The 16,368-nt window shown below is 35.2% G+C and overlaps 1 pseudogene; it reads right to left on the bottom strand.

Annotated features, from left to right (window-relative positions):
- Positions 1–584: 584 nt before the first annotated feature.
- The window catches only part of LOC120130128, a 65,962-nt pseudogene continuing 50,178 nt past the window's right edge, over positions 585–16,368 (bottom strand).

Genomic DNA, 16,368 nt, shown 5'->3' with positions numbered 1-16,368 from the left:
TAGGCTAATAAGAAATATGTCGAGTCATCTCTATTTCTGCTGAAACAAAAAGTGAATGATTTTTTTTTAAATGTTGCCTCTTTTGAATGCCTATCTCTTAATGTTACAAAAGGTTAAGAATATTGTGTGACCGTACAGTTTTCGTAGTATTCCTGCCCAAAAACAAAATGAATAGAAAACTAAAATGATTAAACAGAATACAAAATGCCATTTCTTGGATGCATAGAATGATATGGTATTAAAATGAACAAGTACAAGAATTCATACTAGCAATAAAGGTCGTGGCATTCACATCTTTGAAAAATCATGTAAAAAATAGAGGTATATCAACATGAAATTTTATACGCCACAGATAACTTTCAAACAACTATGCAACATACTTGATCAAATAAGGCCACAACAACCACATTAAGAAACATTGTTCGATGCATGTAGTGGAAATGAAAATTATGAACTGAATTAACATAATTATGCTAAATAAATGAAATGATTAACAATAAACATCAATGAGCAAAGTACCTGAGATCATTGTCACCAAGTAGACCTTAACTGTCAAAACAACCATTGCCATACTGAACCATTGTTTAGCTGGATATCATAACTTTATCGATCGCTTTGCGTTGGGAATTTTCTATAGAATAAACAAGAAGATTTCCATCTTTTGTCCCGGATAAGAAACATTCTTCTGGAGTCACAGATAGAGATGTTATTATCTTCCCAACCCCACTAAATCGTTTCACAACCTCAAGTGTGTCCATAGTGCGAACAAAAATATGTCCTTGGTCACCAGCACAGACCAAAAACTCGCCACATCCACTGAGTTCAACACAATTGAGGCGCCCATTGGCCTCAGAAGAGGCAAGATGTTTTCCATTAATAGAATAAAGATGTAAGCTAAGATCTCCATCGGCATAAAGTACAATCCGTCCATGCTGAGAAGTTGCAAGTTTTGACAATGCACTGCGAGATGGATGCTGCAGGGATCTTACATATCTTCCATCTCGCAGAGTATGGAAAACACAAATTCCATCATTTGACCCACTAATCACTATGTCAAGCTCTACACTAACATACAAGCACGTAATTATATCATCATGACCAGAAAGAATATGCAAGGGAGTTTCAGCATCTTTGTGCTGTCGAATGCTCTGAACAATTCTTCCATCACTCAAAGATATGACTTGGAAGCTATTTTCCCAATTTCCACATGAAATTAAAAAGTTCTTTGGTGTATGTATTGTATGTGCACCAAGTTCAACATTTTCTGCTATAGGACTCCCAATTTTACGAGGAGAAAGAATATCAGAACCAACTCCAAAGAAAAGATCCTGAGAAGTTTGAAAAAATATAGAGTAATTCAAGACATCCTAATGATTCAATTAAGAAAAAAAAAACAAAGATAATGTCAAAGATAGAGAACCTGAGAACCTGAGAAGGTGAAATTTCCACCGAACTGAAGTTGGGTTGTCAACCACATCTTAACAGATAAAGTAAGCCCCTGGTTCACAATGACAATGTTTGAGACCATTAATCCCACATACAAAGCAGCTGATGTTGGATAACTCGTACAAGGAAGAATAAATGTCAAATTAATAGAATCGGGTGCGAAAGATAGAGGATGAGCAATTGAAATTGGAGCCCTCTTCTTGGGTGACTTTTATAGAAAATCTGCATTGGTGTCTGACCAAAATTTGCAATCTGGTCTTTAATTGCTGGTCTATGTAGATCATCTCCCATGGAGTCCAGATCTACAGCACCTTCGCAAGTTAAATAATAGAAGATATTAGCAGCCTGCAATCCGTTCATTTTAACTGAAATCAATTGGGAGAAAAAGTTGAAGAAAGTAAAGTTATTGAAAGATATTCTTTCCGTAAAATACCTCAACTGCTGGTTCACCACGTTGCTTGTAACCAAACACCAAATCAATCTAGTGGTGGAGATTTGAGCTAACATACTCACTTTATAGGGCCTCTCTATTTTTACTTATGAACAATTCAGGTTAACCCTATGAGAAATAAAAAACAATGTATTGAGAAATCAAATTCACCCTAGAAAATGTCTGAAACATAGCATTCATGACAGGAATTCACATACCTTAGCCCATGGAGGGAGAGAAACATCACTTATAGGATTTCCATCTTGTTTCACCTCAAGATGATAAGAGTTTGAATTAATAAGAAACTCGGGCATGTAATAGAACTCAGGAATCAACTCCTTCACGTCACTTGTATTAGAAAGGCAATTATTTTATGTAGCTTCAATGCTTCGAAAAAGACGATCTGCATGGTCAAATTTACCACCCTGATGAAAAATGATGAATTAGTTAAGCTTGCATGCTATGGCTTGACCACTAATTGACTGATAGAAAGGAAAAAAAGGATAGAGAACCATGTCACATACAAGAAATAATGAATGAAAAGTGAATATCATTCATAGGTTAGCATCAGATTTAAAACCATCATACTGTTACAAATATGTGAATTGAATCATGTCATAAGGTGATTGGCAAGGAAATTGAGTCTTCCCTTTATCTCAATGTCTGTAGAGAACAGTTGTTATTGATAATCCAAACTCATCAATGGGAGATCAAACGTTAGGAATCATTTGAGATACTTGGAAGTTATATATCTTTCTAAGGTTTGGACAAATTTAATTTGCCTTTATTTTATTCATTATCCCTTTAAATAGAGATTGCTTATTATAATAATTAAAATATATATCAAACTAAATAAAGTCTTAGAAAAAAAAAATTATATTTTATGACTCCTAGAACATAAAGACTTCTTTTATTCTAAGAATCCTACCTAACCACTTCTATTAAGCATCCACAACAAACTTTTATTTTGAAGAAAAAGCTTTTCGCCAAGATCTAAATCAAGATACTTGAAGATATAACTAGCCGAATAAATATTAACTTTAGTTTCTGGTTCTAAATCATTCTACATCCAATTCCATCAATAAAATTCTTAGGTCTCATTTGGGTAATTCTGTTGTACGACAACCTAATTTAAGGCTAAAAATAGCAGAGAATGCGAGCAACCGAAAATGTTATAAAAAATATAACATTTTCGGTTGGGAGCAGCCTAAAATATTAATTCTTTTTCTAATTTTTCGGTTGCCAACCAAAATATTATGAAGAAGGTAACATCTTTCGGCTGCATTTATTCTCTATTGTTCCTTAACATTAAATTAGATTATTGTTCCTTGGACTCTCTCATGACTTTATTATATTACATTCATTACATTTATTATATCTTTCTAGTGTAGACATCAATATTTTTATCTAAAAATTATCAAAATTCTTCGAAATTCCATTATACCAAATAATTATCTAATTATTATATATAAAAAAACCTATGCATGATTTTTCTATTAGTAATGGAAACTTCTCAACCGATATTTTTTTATGTACTAAACTTTCCCTCATATGGAGGAGTATTGTTGTAAGTAGTGTTTAAGTTAAACTCTGAATCCTAACTTATCTCTAAAACTATCTCCTAATTTGTAGAAAAGATGACTCATATTTTATCTAGGTCTCTAATTCATGAATATAAAATCTCATGTATCCTCTTGTGTAATATGCAATTATTCATTGAATAAAAATAATTTCATAATCGAAAAACCACTGTTTATCAGAATCGGAAAACTTTGTTTCTACATGGTATTAGTTGCCGGCGTCGATCCCAGCCTTCCTACTGCCGCAGTTCGTCATCCATCCGGCCAGCAGTGTGCCTTCTGTGCAATGTCGTCCTTCCAATTGTGAAATCCTGTCAACACACCACCTATCATAGCGTTGTTATTCTCTCATTGCCGCACCCTTAGCAGCACCGTCCTCATCGCACCCCTATTTTCCTCGTATTGCCATCCTCATCGTAATGCCACCCTCTTTGCAGCACAACTCTTTTGCAGCGCCGTCTTCCTTACTGTGTAACCACAGTAGTGTTGTTTCTGTTGTAGTGTTGCTCTCCTCACCGTACTATTCTTGTCGTGTAGCCGGTCAGCACTGCCCTCATCACAGCGGCGACCCTTCCCGTTCCTTTGTTTGGTGCATGTTCTGCCGCCGTTTAGTACCGATTCTAGCATTGTTACTAAATGTTCGGCCAGCACTGTCTCCTCGCCGTACAACCCATTCGACACTCATCCTAGCGTTGATCTCCTTAAATCTCCGATTACCACTTATAGCAGTGTTCCCTGCTAGTTCGCGACATATCCCAAGCTCTCAATTCCCCGGCAGTCATGGCATATCCTTCTCCGTCTAACCTGTCATCCGAGGCTAAAACTTCCATTGTTCATTCGTCTCCTTCTGACTCGGTTCCCTCGTCCATTACTTTTCATCATCTAAATGGTGAGAATTACATTGCCTTGTCTCAATCTGTGCATCTGTTCATAACCAGTCATCGAAAAAAACAATATCTCTCTAACAATATCCCGATCCTCGATCCCTCCGACCCCCAATACGACACTTGTCTCACCGATAACACCACGTTTATGTTCTGGCTCCTCAACTCTATACTGCCTGACAATAGCGTAAACTTCATGCTTTACACCACGCCTCGATATGTTAAACGCTTCCAAGGAGACGTACTATAATCAGGAAAACTCGTCCGCTCTATTTTCCATTGAATGTTGAATCAACGACTTGAAGCAGAGTGATCTCACTGTTACCCAATACTTCACTCAGTTGTCTCGCTTATGGCAGCAAATTGATCTATTTGAGTCTTCGGATTGGCAAACCGGTGCATATGCCAAACACTACAGAGGGCTACTTGAAAAACGACGTATTTTTCAATTCTTATCGGGACTGTCCGTCTCTCTTGTTGATGTTCGTGGCAAGATTCTGGGCATCAGACCACTTATTTCTCTTTGCGAGGTATTCTTTGACGTTCTCCGTGAAGAACTTCAAATACCCATTCATCTGGTTACACCCATGTCAAGAAAGGTCGTACCTGGTGTGATCACTGTCGGAAACCTGATAATGTTCTTGATAAATGCTAGAAGCTCCATGGCCTTCCAGCCAACTGGAATCCATCCAAATTCTCCTCCCGTCCATCGCATAGTAACTCTGCTTAATGACATTGAAGGGTAGTTCCTTTTCTCGTCAATAGCTGAACGATCTAGGGCAAATGTTTGGTCATTTACAGATTCCCCCTGCTACTAAGTCGAAGTCTGCCTGCACTGTTAGTGAAGGTAGTTCTCCTTTTACATTCTTATCCCCTTCACCAGGTTGTGTCTCTTGGATTGTTGATTCTGGAGCAAGTGATCATATGACGGGCAACTTCAGTTTATTTTCCACATTTCACAAAAATGGTATCTCATGCAGTGTTCGTACTGCTGGTGGCTCCCTATCACCAGTTAAGATCTATGGCTCAGTTCGCATTAATAGCCACATTACTCTGTCTACCGTTCTATTTGTTTCAAGTTTAACTTGCAATATTATTTCGATTAGCAAATTATCTACCTATTTGGGTTGTACTTTTCATTTTACTCGTGATTATTGTGAATTTCAGGATTTGACCTCGGGGATGGTGATTGGTACTGCTAGGCGTCTTGGTGGAATCTACATCCTTGACACTCCTCCTTATACTCGAGTTCTCAACCATTCACCTGCACCATTTATCTCTTCTTTTGTTTCAGTTTCTCCCACAGATGCGACTGGCGACATTATGTTATGGTATTTTTTGTTAGGTCACCCAAGTTTTTCTTATCTTGCAAAATTGTTTCCCAAATTATTTATTAATAAAATCCCGCATCATTTTCTTGTGACATTTTCTCTCTTTAAAAACATATTTGAAGTTCTTATCCCCATTCTCCCTCTCGCTTGCCTAAACCTTTTTCCTTAATTCATAGTGACATTTGCGACCTTCATGAGTTACGTGTTTACATGGAATTCGTTGGTTTATTACTTTTATTGATGACCACTCTTGTACCACTTGGACCATTCTTATGAAGGACAAATATGAGTCTTGTACCATCTTCAAACGATTCCAAAAAATGGTTGAAACACAATTCCAAAGTTCCATTGGCTTTCTTAAATTTGATAATGGTGGAGAATACCTCTCTCAATCGTTGGTATCCTTCTTCTAGGAAAACAAAATAGTCCACATCACATCCTGTGTTGACACTCCATAACACAATAGGGTCATCAAACGTAAAAACCATCATCTTCTTGAGGTAACCTGAGCACTCTTTTTTTCTTATAATGCTTCGAAATACCTTTGGGGTAAATCTCTCTTAACAACTATTTTTCTAATCAATCGTTTGCCTAGTAAGATTTTTACCTTTAAGAGTCCATCGAATATCTTTTCCACTAAATTACCTCACTTCAAACCTTTTAACTCTTCTGTTCCTCTTTGTGTCTTTGGTTATACTGCCTTTGTCAATGAACACAATCTTTATAAATCTAAACTTGATCATCGGGCAATTCGGTGTGTCTTTGTTGGTTATTCATCCCACTAGAAAGGTTATCATTGATACTCTCCTTTTACAAAATGGTTATTCATATATGTGGATGTCACTTTTCAATAACATAAATCGTTCTTTTCAAAAATAGAAATCCAGGGGAGAGTAAGTCCAAATTTCAATTTTTACCAATTATTATTGAGTTACCCATCAGTCAATCTTCTAATAAAAAACTACCACTCCACAACGTCCTAGCACCATCACATCTGATAATGAAAACCAATCCATTAATACCATCGACTCTCATAAAACACCTAGACCATCTATCGATATTCTCATCTACAAAAGACGACCCAAACAAGCCCTACCTTCCACACCGTATCCAATGCATTGTCAAGAGCCAAAACCGGGTTTAAATTCATCGACAGACAAAGTAGATAGTGACCAAAGTAAGTTGGATGTGGTAATTGATACTAGTGTGTTACTAATTGCTCAAAGAAAGGGAGTTAGACGATGTACAACTCATCCTATTAGTAAATTTGTTGCTTATGGTAAATTAATGTCTGGTTTTAAGACTTTCACAACTTAGGTTGATGATATTCACATTCCAGAAACCATACATGAGGCATTAAAAAGTTCTAAGTGGAAGAAGACAGTTGAAGAAGAAATTTTAGCTCTAGAAAACAACAAAACCTGGGTCATTGTTAATCTACCTAAAGATAAAAAACCAGTCAACTGTAAATGTGTCTTTACTGTGAAATTCAAGGAAGATGGAAAAATTTAGAGATATAAGGCTAGACTTGTGGCTAAAGGGTTCACTCAGACTTATGGAGTTGACTATTAGGAGACCTTTACTCCAGTTGCAAAATTCAACACTGTTCGAGTTCTATTATCCTTGGCAGTGAACAAGGATTGAATACTTTACCAACTAGACGTAAAAAATGCATTTCTCAATGGCTATCTTGAAGAAGTGGTCTATATGCAAGTTCAATTAGGAATTCATTCTGGAATAACTGGGTATGTAAATTACTAAAATCCTTCTATGGTCTAAAACAATCACTTCGAGCTTGGTTTGATATATTCACGATGGTAATATTACAAGATAACTACAAACAGTGTCAATCCGATCACACTCTATTTGTAAAAACTGCTCTTGATAAGAAGAAGTCAATCTTGATTATCTACGTTGATGATATCATAATCACGGGTGATGACTTGGTAGAAATTGAGAAGTTGAAGACATTAAAAGAAAAAGAGTTTGAAACCAAAGATTTGGGAACTCTGAGATATTTCATAGGCATGGCGGTAGCGAGATCATGAGAAAAAATTGTCATAAATCAAAGAAAGTATATTCTAGACTTAATTTTTGAAAATAGAATTACTAATTGTAAGCCCTAGAAAACTCCTATGGAAGTTAACTTGAAATTGAGTAAAGATGGAAACCCGGTAAACAAGGAACATTATCAGAGGCTAGTTGGTAAACTCATTTATCTATCTCTAACTAGACCTGACATTACTTTTCCTATTAGCATTGTTAGTCAATACATGAATTATCAAAGAGAATAACATCTAGAGGCTATTAATCGAATCTTAAGATATATAAAGATGACACCAGAACATGGGTTGATTTTTAGAAAATATGTTGACAAAACAATCAAAATCTTCTCAGATTCAAGCTGGGCTGGAGAATTAACAAATAGAAGGTCAACCACGGGATATTTCTCAATTGTGTAGGGAAAACTAGTGACATGGAGAAGCAAGAAACAACCAGTTGTCTCCAGAAGTAGTGCAGAAGCAGAATATAGGGCGATAGCACTCGGAATGTGTTAAGGAATTTGGTTACAAAGACTATTAACTGAACTAGAGATGCGCGACAACAACAATTTTGAACTTCAGAGTGACAACAAATCTACGATAAGCATTGCAAAGAATCCGGTGCACCACAACATAACAAAACATGTGGAGATTGATATACACTTTGTTGCAGAAAAAATAAATGGAAAAACTGTGAAACTAAACTACGTTCCTTCACAAAACCCTTAATCCTAACTTATCTCTAAAACTATCTCCTAATTTGTAGAAAAGATGACTCATATTTTATCTAGGTCTCTAATTCATGTATATAAAATCCCATGTATTCTCTTGTGTAATATACAATTATTCTTTGAATAAAAATAATTTCAGAATCGAAAAACCCTGTTTACCAAAACTAGAAAACTCTGTTTCTACAGTTGTTACTATATGTTACAGAGTATTACGCAGATTATTAAGTTAATTCCCAGACTAATTTATATTCCATTAAATGTAATATATTATGTTGCCTAGTTTAGCTATATTAGTTGTTTACATATAGCCCTTTCTACTGATGAATATAATATATAGAAATATATTCTCTCTTATTTCTATATGGTATCATATGGTATAAAATATTCAAGTGATTAAAATTTTTTGGGTATGTTTGTGTACTAAAAGAAAGGGGTGTTTTTTGGTCGATTTTCGTTGGCATCTTCCGGAGGCCCCTCTCTCAACACCACCAGCTCTAGGAGGTTCGCCGTGCACCGATCGGTTGATCTGGAAAGTCTATTCACCAAACTCCCAGTGCATGAGCCTCACACCCCGCTTCAACCATTCGTGAGTTCTTCACACGTCGACATGTGATAGCGCATGATATTGTTTTTCCGTCGCTGATTTCTTTCGTCGTCGTCTATACTCGATTCCATCCACACCCTGTCGTCGTCCCGTGTTTCTGGTTTGTTTTTATTTTGGGTTGGGCGTTGCCTTCATTTTTTAAGTACTGTTTGGTTGCATGTTTAAGTCTCTACTATTGGTTCTTTGATAAACAATAATATGGGTGATAAAATGTTAAATTTATGTCTAATATAGTTATGGTTACTTCTAAAATTATTGACCATAAGGTAAATGGTTTTAATTTTCTTGAGTAGAGCTGTACGATTGTGTTGTATTTTCTAAGTCTTTATATGGGCAGTCACTTGACTAATCATCCTCCTATGGATGATTCTCGACTTCCTTGGATAAGAGAGGATGCTCTCTTATATATCCATATTCGTAACTATATTGACTGTGAGGTGGTGGGTATGGTTTGTCACAGTAAGACCGTGAAACAATTGATGAACTATTTGTAATTTTTATATTCTGGTAAAAGAAATCTCTCTCGTATCTATTATGTTTGTCAGAGTTTTACAGGGTTGATAAAGAAGATCGAATCCTGATAAGTTATTTTATGGACTTTAGGAAGACATACCAAGAACTTAATATGTTGCTCCCTTTCAGTGTCGATATAGAAGTCCAACATAGTTAAAGAGAAAATGACGGTTATGAGTTTTCTTGTTAGTCTTCTACCAGAATTTGAGGCTGCCAAATCTCAAATATTTTCTAGTCTTGAAGATGTTTTTAGGAGAGTTTTTCGTACCAAAAATTCTTTATACGTCTTGTCTTCTCAGCCCACTAGTGTTCCCCTTAGTCGTGCTACCTTTTTCGATTCAGGAAAATAACAGTACAAAAGTGGTGCACCAAATAGAAACATGGAATCAAGATCCAATAGACCTAATCAATAATTTAGAGTTCGGGGACAAGAGCATGGAGAAGTTGTGTGTCACTATTGTCATAAACTGAGACATATCAAACATGATTGTCAGAAGTTGCAATCCAAGAAAACACAATTTGCTCATGTGAATATAGTGTAAAAACTTTTTCACCAGTTGTTACAATATTTTCCAATGAGTATTGCAAGATCCCAAAAATTCGTTAAAATAAATTGTTGAGAAATTTCAGTGCATGAACGTGAGTTCTCAAGTGTGCGAGAACTAGTGCTGAAATTTACCCATTTTTTAGGGTATTTGGTTACCCACACATTCTCTTCCAGTTTTTATTTTTCAATTTTAAAAAACTTCTCACTGTTAATTCTCTCCCCCCCTCTCTCCACCAGTTTTTTTGGTTTTTCTTCGATTCGTCACTAACCGTGAGGTGGTGTTCGACACCTCCGGTACCATTATGATTATCTCGTTAGTCTCATCCGTTCGATGTCCTTAGATTTTCGTTCTCCGTTGTCGTTTGCAACCAGTGAAGGTTTGAATACTCAAGTTTCATTAAAACCACATCTCTGTCAATCATTTTGGAAAAATGGCGTTTGTAAGAGACTCCTCGTTCCTTAAAATATATTTTTTTAAAATTTTAATTATTTTTTGCCACCGAAAAAGGCCCCACGTGCCATCATACGTGAGTGGGCTTCGTTCTGTCGGTTCAGACAATGAACCAATATGACCGAATCACTGACTAAACTAGTTGACATGTTGACCCAAACGGTTGACTTTGACCTGACCCATTGACCATTGACTTGATCATATATTTTTCTGAAAACCACTACCTTTATGTTTTTCTGACGTCCTAAGTCCATTTTTGTAGCCTGTTTTGCAAAATTATAACCAGAAAGCCCTATTTTTCTCCATTTATTGCTTAAAGTCATAATTATATTAAGTAAATTGCGAGAATTTAGACTCACTTTTTGATATAATTTTCTGAAGGTGCTCATACGTCTTCGCATCGCTCTCTACTAGATCTCAATCAATTTTGTTCTTCTCAGTTTAATTCTACGCACTCGTCTCGAGATACATGCAAGTGTTATTTAATGACTCTGTAGTTTACTTTCTTTTAGATGTTTGTCATTCGTATTCATAGAGTGATATTATTTTTAGTTTCCCATTTCTTAAGCTCTAGTGCAACTGATCATGGGAAGCGTAAGGCTTAGCCAGTGTTGATTAATTATTATAGGTGCATCCCCTTAACCTGTTTGATAAATATAATATGTTATGCTATTATGTTGTGTGTTCCTATCTGTAAGCATGTTCGTAAATTGAATATAATAATATTACACCACATTCAATATATATTGATACATTCTTGATTCTATATAGGATTGTATCCCTGTTGTGATTTTACATGTGATTATATCCCCATTCTGATTCTACATGAGATTATATCATCGTCCTGATTTTGGATGGAATTATATCACCGTCCTGATTTTGCATGGGATTATATCATGTGTCGATTTTGCATGAGATTATATCCCCAATCTGATTCTATATGGGATTATATCCCTATCCTAATTCTGCATGGGATTACTTCCCGTCCTAATTCTACAAGATATTACATTCATGTCCTGATTTTACATGGGATTACATCTCTATCTTGATGTTGTATTGGATTATATCCCTGTTATGTTTTTGCATGTGGTCCTCTATAGAGGGCAACATCTCGTCCTATTTTTTATTTCTAATGAGTTTCTCCCTGGAGGTTAACTCTAGCTCCTCTTCAGAGGGTAACGTCCCCATCCTTATTTCTGTTTTCTATATTGGATCCACTTTGGAGGTCTCATGTTCATTTTAACATGTAAGTTTTCCATTTTTTTCATGTATGACGATAGATAAGGTTGTGAGAAACTCTATAAGATTTTCTAGTAATAAATATATGGTTTTACTGTTACTCGATTATTTTATTATTTTTATATCATGCCTGAAATATGTAAATTATTATTTGTATTTCGAGCGTACACTGAACCTTGTAGCTCCCTCTATTTCTGTTTATATTTTCATATTATCTAAATGTGTAACCGGTTTGGCTATCGGAGTAGTCTCGATTTAATACTGTGTGAGGTTAAATTTTTTCTTTCAACTTCATTAAATTGTGACATGAATTTATTTTTGATTTTATTACTGATAAATATTTTTATTTAAAATGATTTATCAAACAAATTTTCATCTGTAAACTATTTATGAGGTCAACGTGGTTCCCCTAATTCAACTGTCTCTTAGGCCTAGTCTAGGGGATTACATTTAGTAATATTATAGCACATGTTTAAATTCACAAACTATGTATCCCATTATAATTATGAAATATTTTTTTAAACAAATTTATAAAAGGATTTTCATAGCAAAATTATTTTTGAAAAAAAAAATCATGCCACAAAATTTTCAAGTATTTTATGAAATTATCGAGACTTCAATGCCATTATGGATAGTTACTACTTTGCTTTAATCATTGTTCAATACTTGATTTATAGCCATAAGTCTGGTAGGGATATTGATGTTGTTTAGAGACCTTTATTGATTACTTCAATTGTAATATCTCAACTTTATCGATTAATTGTTAGTTAATTAACGATCGTCATTCACTGTTAAGGAATTTTTCTATAGTTGATTTAGGTGTAGTGAAATAGTAATTAATTCAATTTTAATGATTTGATCTGACAATGTCTTATGCCAATTACCATGCTTAGGAAGTAACTTGTTTTAAAAAAATCATCCATACTTGGTTCTTAGTATCATATCATGACCGAAATCTCTAGATCTGTTATGAAATCCTTCTTAAAAAGCAACTCGTATGGATCATATATGCCCTATAATTAAATGTTCTTCCAAGTTCATCTGTAATTACGAGTTCTGTTAAAATTTTAGTTTTATATGATAATTTGAGTATATTAATGAACTCCTGTAATAGCACTAGGTTTGACTTTATTTTAATTCTCACTCAAACATATCGTGATTCACTCTAAAAGAATGATTTTGGCCGATATTATATCTATAATCCTAGGACTGCTAATGATTTATGTAATGTTTTACATTCGTAAGTGAAATATTATTTTGGTTTGAATTATTTGATCTCCTTCAAACTTTTCTTAAATCTATTTCTATATTTGCTTATGGCTTACTCACATGGATTAATGGATATATTCTAAAAATCAAAAGGATATAACATCATTATCACTCTGATTCAATCTATCTTAAAGGGAAAGAGTCAATTTTGAATATTATTCTAGAAATCATACAGATTTAGAGTGAGAATGGCAGTGAGTAACTGTAGACTTTTTTAGTGGATTACCTTTGACTATGTCCAAGTAAGATTTAGTGTTTGTTTTATCAATCATCTCTACAAGTCAGTTTATTTTATTCTAATTCGAATTAATTATATTCCTAATAACTAACTTGATTGTTTATTTTTAAGATTGTTCATCTTTGTGAGGTTTCCTTATCCAAATGTTTTACCGAGATTTGAGATTTACGTCATGATTCTAAAAGACTCTTCTAGAGGCTCTGTATACATAATTAGAACTTCAGTACAACTTATTATCTGTAGTTTGATGGTCTGTTGGAGCTGGTTATTCAAATTCTGAAAGATAGGTTGAAATATTGTATTATAGAGTTTTTCAAACTCAATGTTGATGGCTCTATTAATCAATTGAAGGCTCAACTTGTTGCCAAAGGATTTGCTTATACCTATGGAGTGAATTATTATGATACATTTTCTATTATTGCTAAATTGGCCTTTGCATCAGTTGGATATAAAGAATACCTTTTGATAACTCTACGAAAAGGCCATACTTAGGGTCTTTTCACTTAAGTTATTGACTATCTAAGAGATCATATAGGATCATATAGATGCAATTAGGAGCATATAGTTGCATGTGGTGGAAATATATTTTGTCGTTGTATTTTATTTTGTAAATGGTGTTGCGTTATGGGGAAGGTGTTTTGTTAGATAATGTGCATGATTTGGGAGTAAGGATAAACAAAAGGGAATTATCGTGACATGATGAGACTGTTGAGCAGAAAGAAAATGTCAACTCGAACGATATTTTGGATGTAGAAAAGATGAAATATGATATTTTCAAGAACCAACTGTCATTTTCTTCACGTGCCCTCAACCTCTAGTCACCTAGGAGGGAACATCTTCCACTTGGGTAGGCTGATTTTATTGGGACCACGCCCAGCTGTAATCTACCCATAAGGGGACCATGCCCAGCTACCCTGGAGGGGGCCACTGCCACAACTGCTCACCCCCTCACGTGAAGAGAACCTGATTGGGATATCCTAGGAATTTTAACACAAATTTCTAGGTTTATTCCCCCTATAAATAGAGATGAAGCCACCAAAAGAAAAAGACTTTACACACGCCGGCTTGAGCTTAATTTTAGAGAGAAAAATGTCTCTTTTTTTCGTCAATCATTTTCGGAGTTGCATTCCTTCATTAACAAGCTAAAGGAAGTGGCGAGCTAGGCATCCGAGAGGAGTTAACGAGTTGGGGCAGTTCGTGGTGGCCGAGGGGAGCTCCGACAGTGCACATAGAATGCTTTTCCTCCATCACTTTGTTGTTTACTCTTTTTTATCTTATCTCGGTTGTATGGAACAGATTAATTTCATGCCTCATTGCTTGGAATATTCAAACCCGACCATGAAATAGTCTTATTTGGTGGGTGTTCCTTATGGATATTTAAGTTTTATTTTAATGGATAGTTGTTTTTGTATGCTGTTATTTGTTTTGTTTATGATGTTTAATGCCTTAAGGTTGTAGGAACTATGAGAGTAGCAATTCCTTAGGAGATTGCTTAGTGTTCAAGAGAATGACTAAGTAGCATATCCTTAATGTTAGAGATAAACTAGGGATGATCCACATAAGGAAGGGGTTCTAGATAGTAACTAGGCCTAATCCAACCTTAGACGTAAGGCTAGGATTTCAATCGGCTAAAAGGAGTAGTGTTTGGTCGAGAGGTTATATGCTAGTGCTGCCACTAAGTGGTATTGTCATGATATATTCTGTTATCTGAACCAATAGGATCCCTGCACTTGCTAACGCTAATAGGTTTTTCCATGACATCCTGAACCTGTTCATTCCTGTAGTATCTTGTTGTGTGAGGAGTCTAAAGTCATTATAGTCAAATCCAGTTTTTACATTTCGTTTTGCCTTTACATTTTCAAATGATTCCACTAAACTCAATTTAATTTTGCCAAGACATTTCCATCCACTTTTGCACGACACTTCCACTTGCTACCATATTCCCTTAAACCATCAATTCATTCCTACTAATATCCATTTCATTTTGCCACATAATTCTCATTTGTATATAACATCACTAACTATACTAAGGTGAACTAATAAATTGTTGTTATTAAGCTTATAAATTTCCTCCAATCCCTGTGGATACGATACTCACTTATCACTATATTACTTGTTCAATTGTAAATACTTGTACATATTTTCACGACCATATTAATAGTCACAATTTGCGAACAAGTTTTTGGCGCCGTTGTCGGGGACTGGCAATTGAAAGTTAATTAGTTTTGTCATAGCATTTTTATTTTACGTTTTCATTTTTATATATAGTTTTACTTGTTATTTTCTTTATCTTTTTCTAGTTTTTCTTGGTTTATGATCAGAAGGAACTCTAACGAGCCATTAGAAGACGTGCTCAATATGCAACCATGCATCAAATTGGAAATCAAGGTATTGACCATGAGAAAAATCAGAATGCTGAGGCAATTCCAAATGCTGAGAATGTAGCCAAACCTCATGCCATTCGTGATCACTTAAATTTTATCTTGGACGACTTAAATCCAGGAATTGTAGTACCCGAGATTCAGTGACCTATTTCGAGCTCAAACATGTCGTGTTCAATATGTTAAATTCCATAGGGCAATTTAGGGGCATGACAAATGAAGATGCCAGACAACATATTCATAACTTCTTGGAGGTGTGCGATTCTTTCCGTCAACAAGGAGTGCAAGAAGATGAATTAAAGTTAAAGCTATTTCCATATTCTCTGCGTGACCGAGCAAGGGCTTGGTTGAATGGCATTCCAATGGGTTCGATGGAGTCTTGTACTAATATGTGCAAAATTTTTTTACTGTGGAATAATCCACCGAACATGAACACCCAACTGAGGAACAACATCACTTCCTTTCGTCAAGCTGATGACGAATCAATGTATGAATGCTGGAATCGGTATAAAGGATTGCTTCGTAAATGTTTAAATCATGGTTTTCAAGTTTAGACTCAAGTGGTAATGTTCTATAATGGAGTAAATGCGCCCACGAGGATGATGCTAGATGCCTCGATAAATGGGAAATTGCTCGATAAGTCACATGCAGAGGCATTCTGGATAGGAATGACAATAATGAT

The sequence above is a fragment of the Hibiscus syriacus genome, unplaced genomic scaffold, assembly GCF_006381635.1.
Source record: "Hibiscus syriacus cultivar Baekdansim isolate YM2019G1 unplaced genomic scaffold, ASM638163v2 tig00110514_pilon, whole genome shotgun sequence".
NCBI lineage: Eukaryota > Viridiplantae > Streptophyta > Magnoliopsida > Malvales > Malvaceae > Hibiscus > Hibiscus syriacus.
Note: the sequence above shows the minus strand (reverse complement) of the source record. Positions and strands in the feature narration are given on the sequence as shown.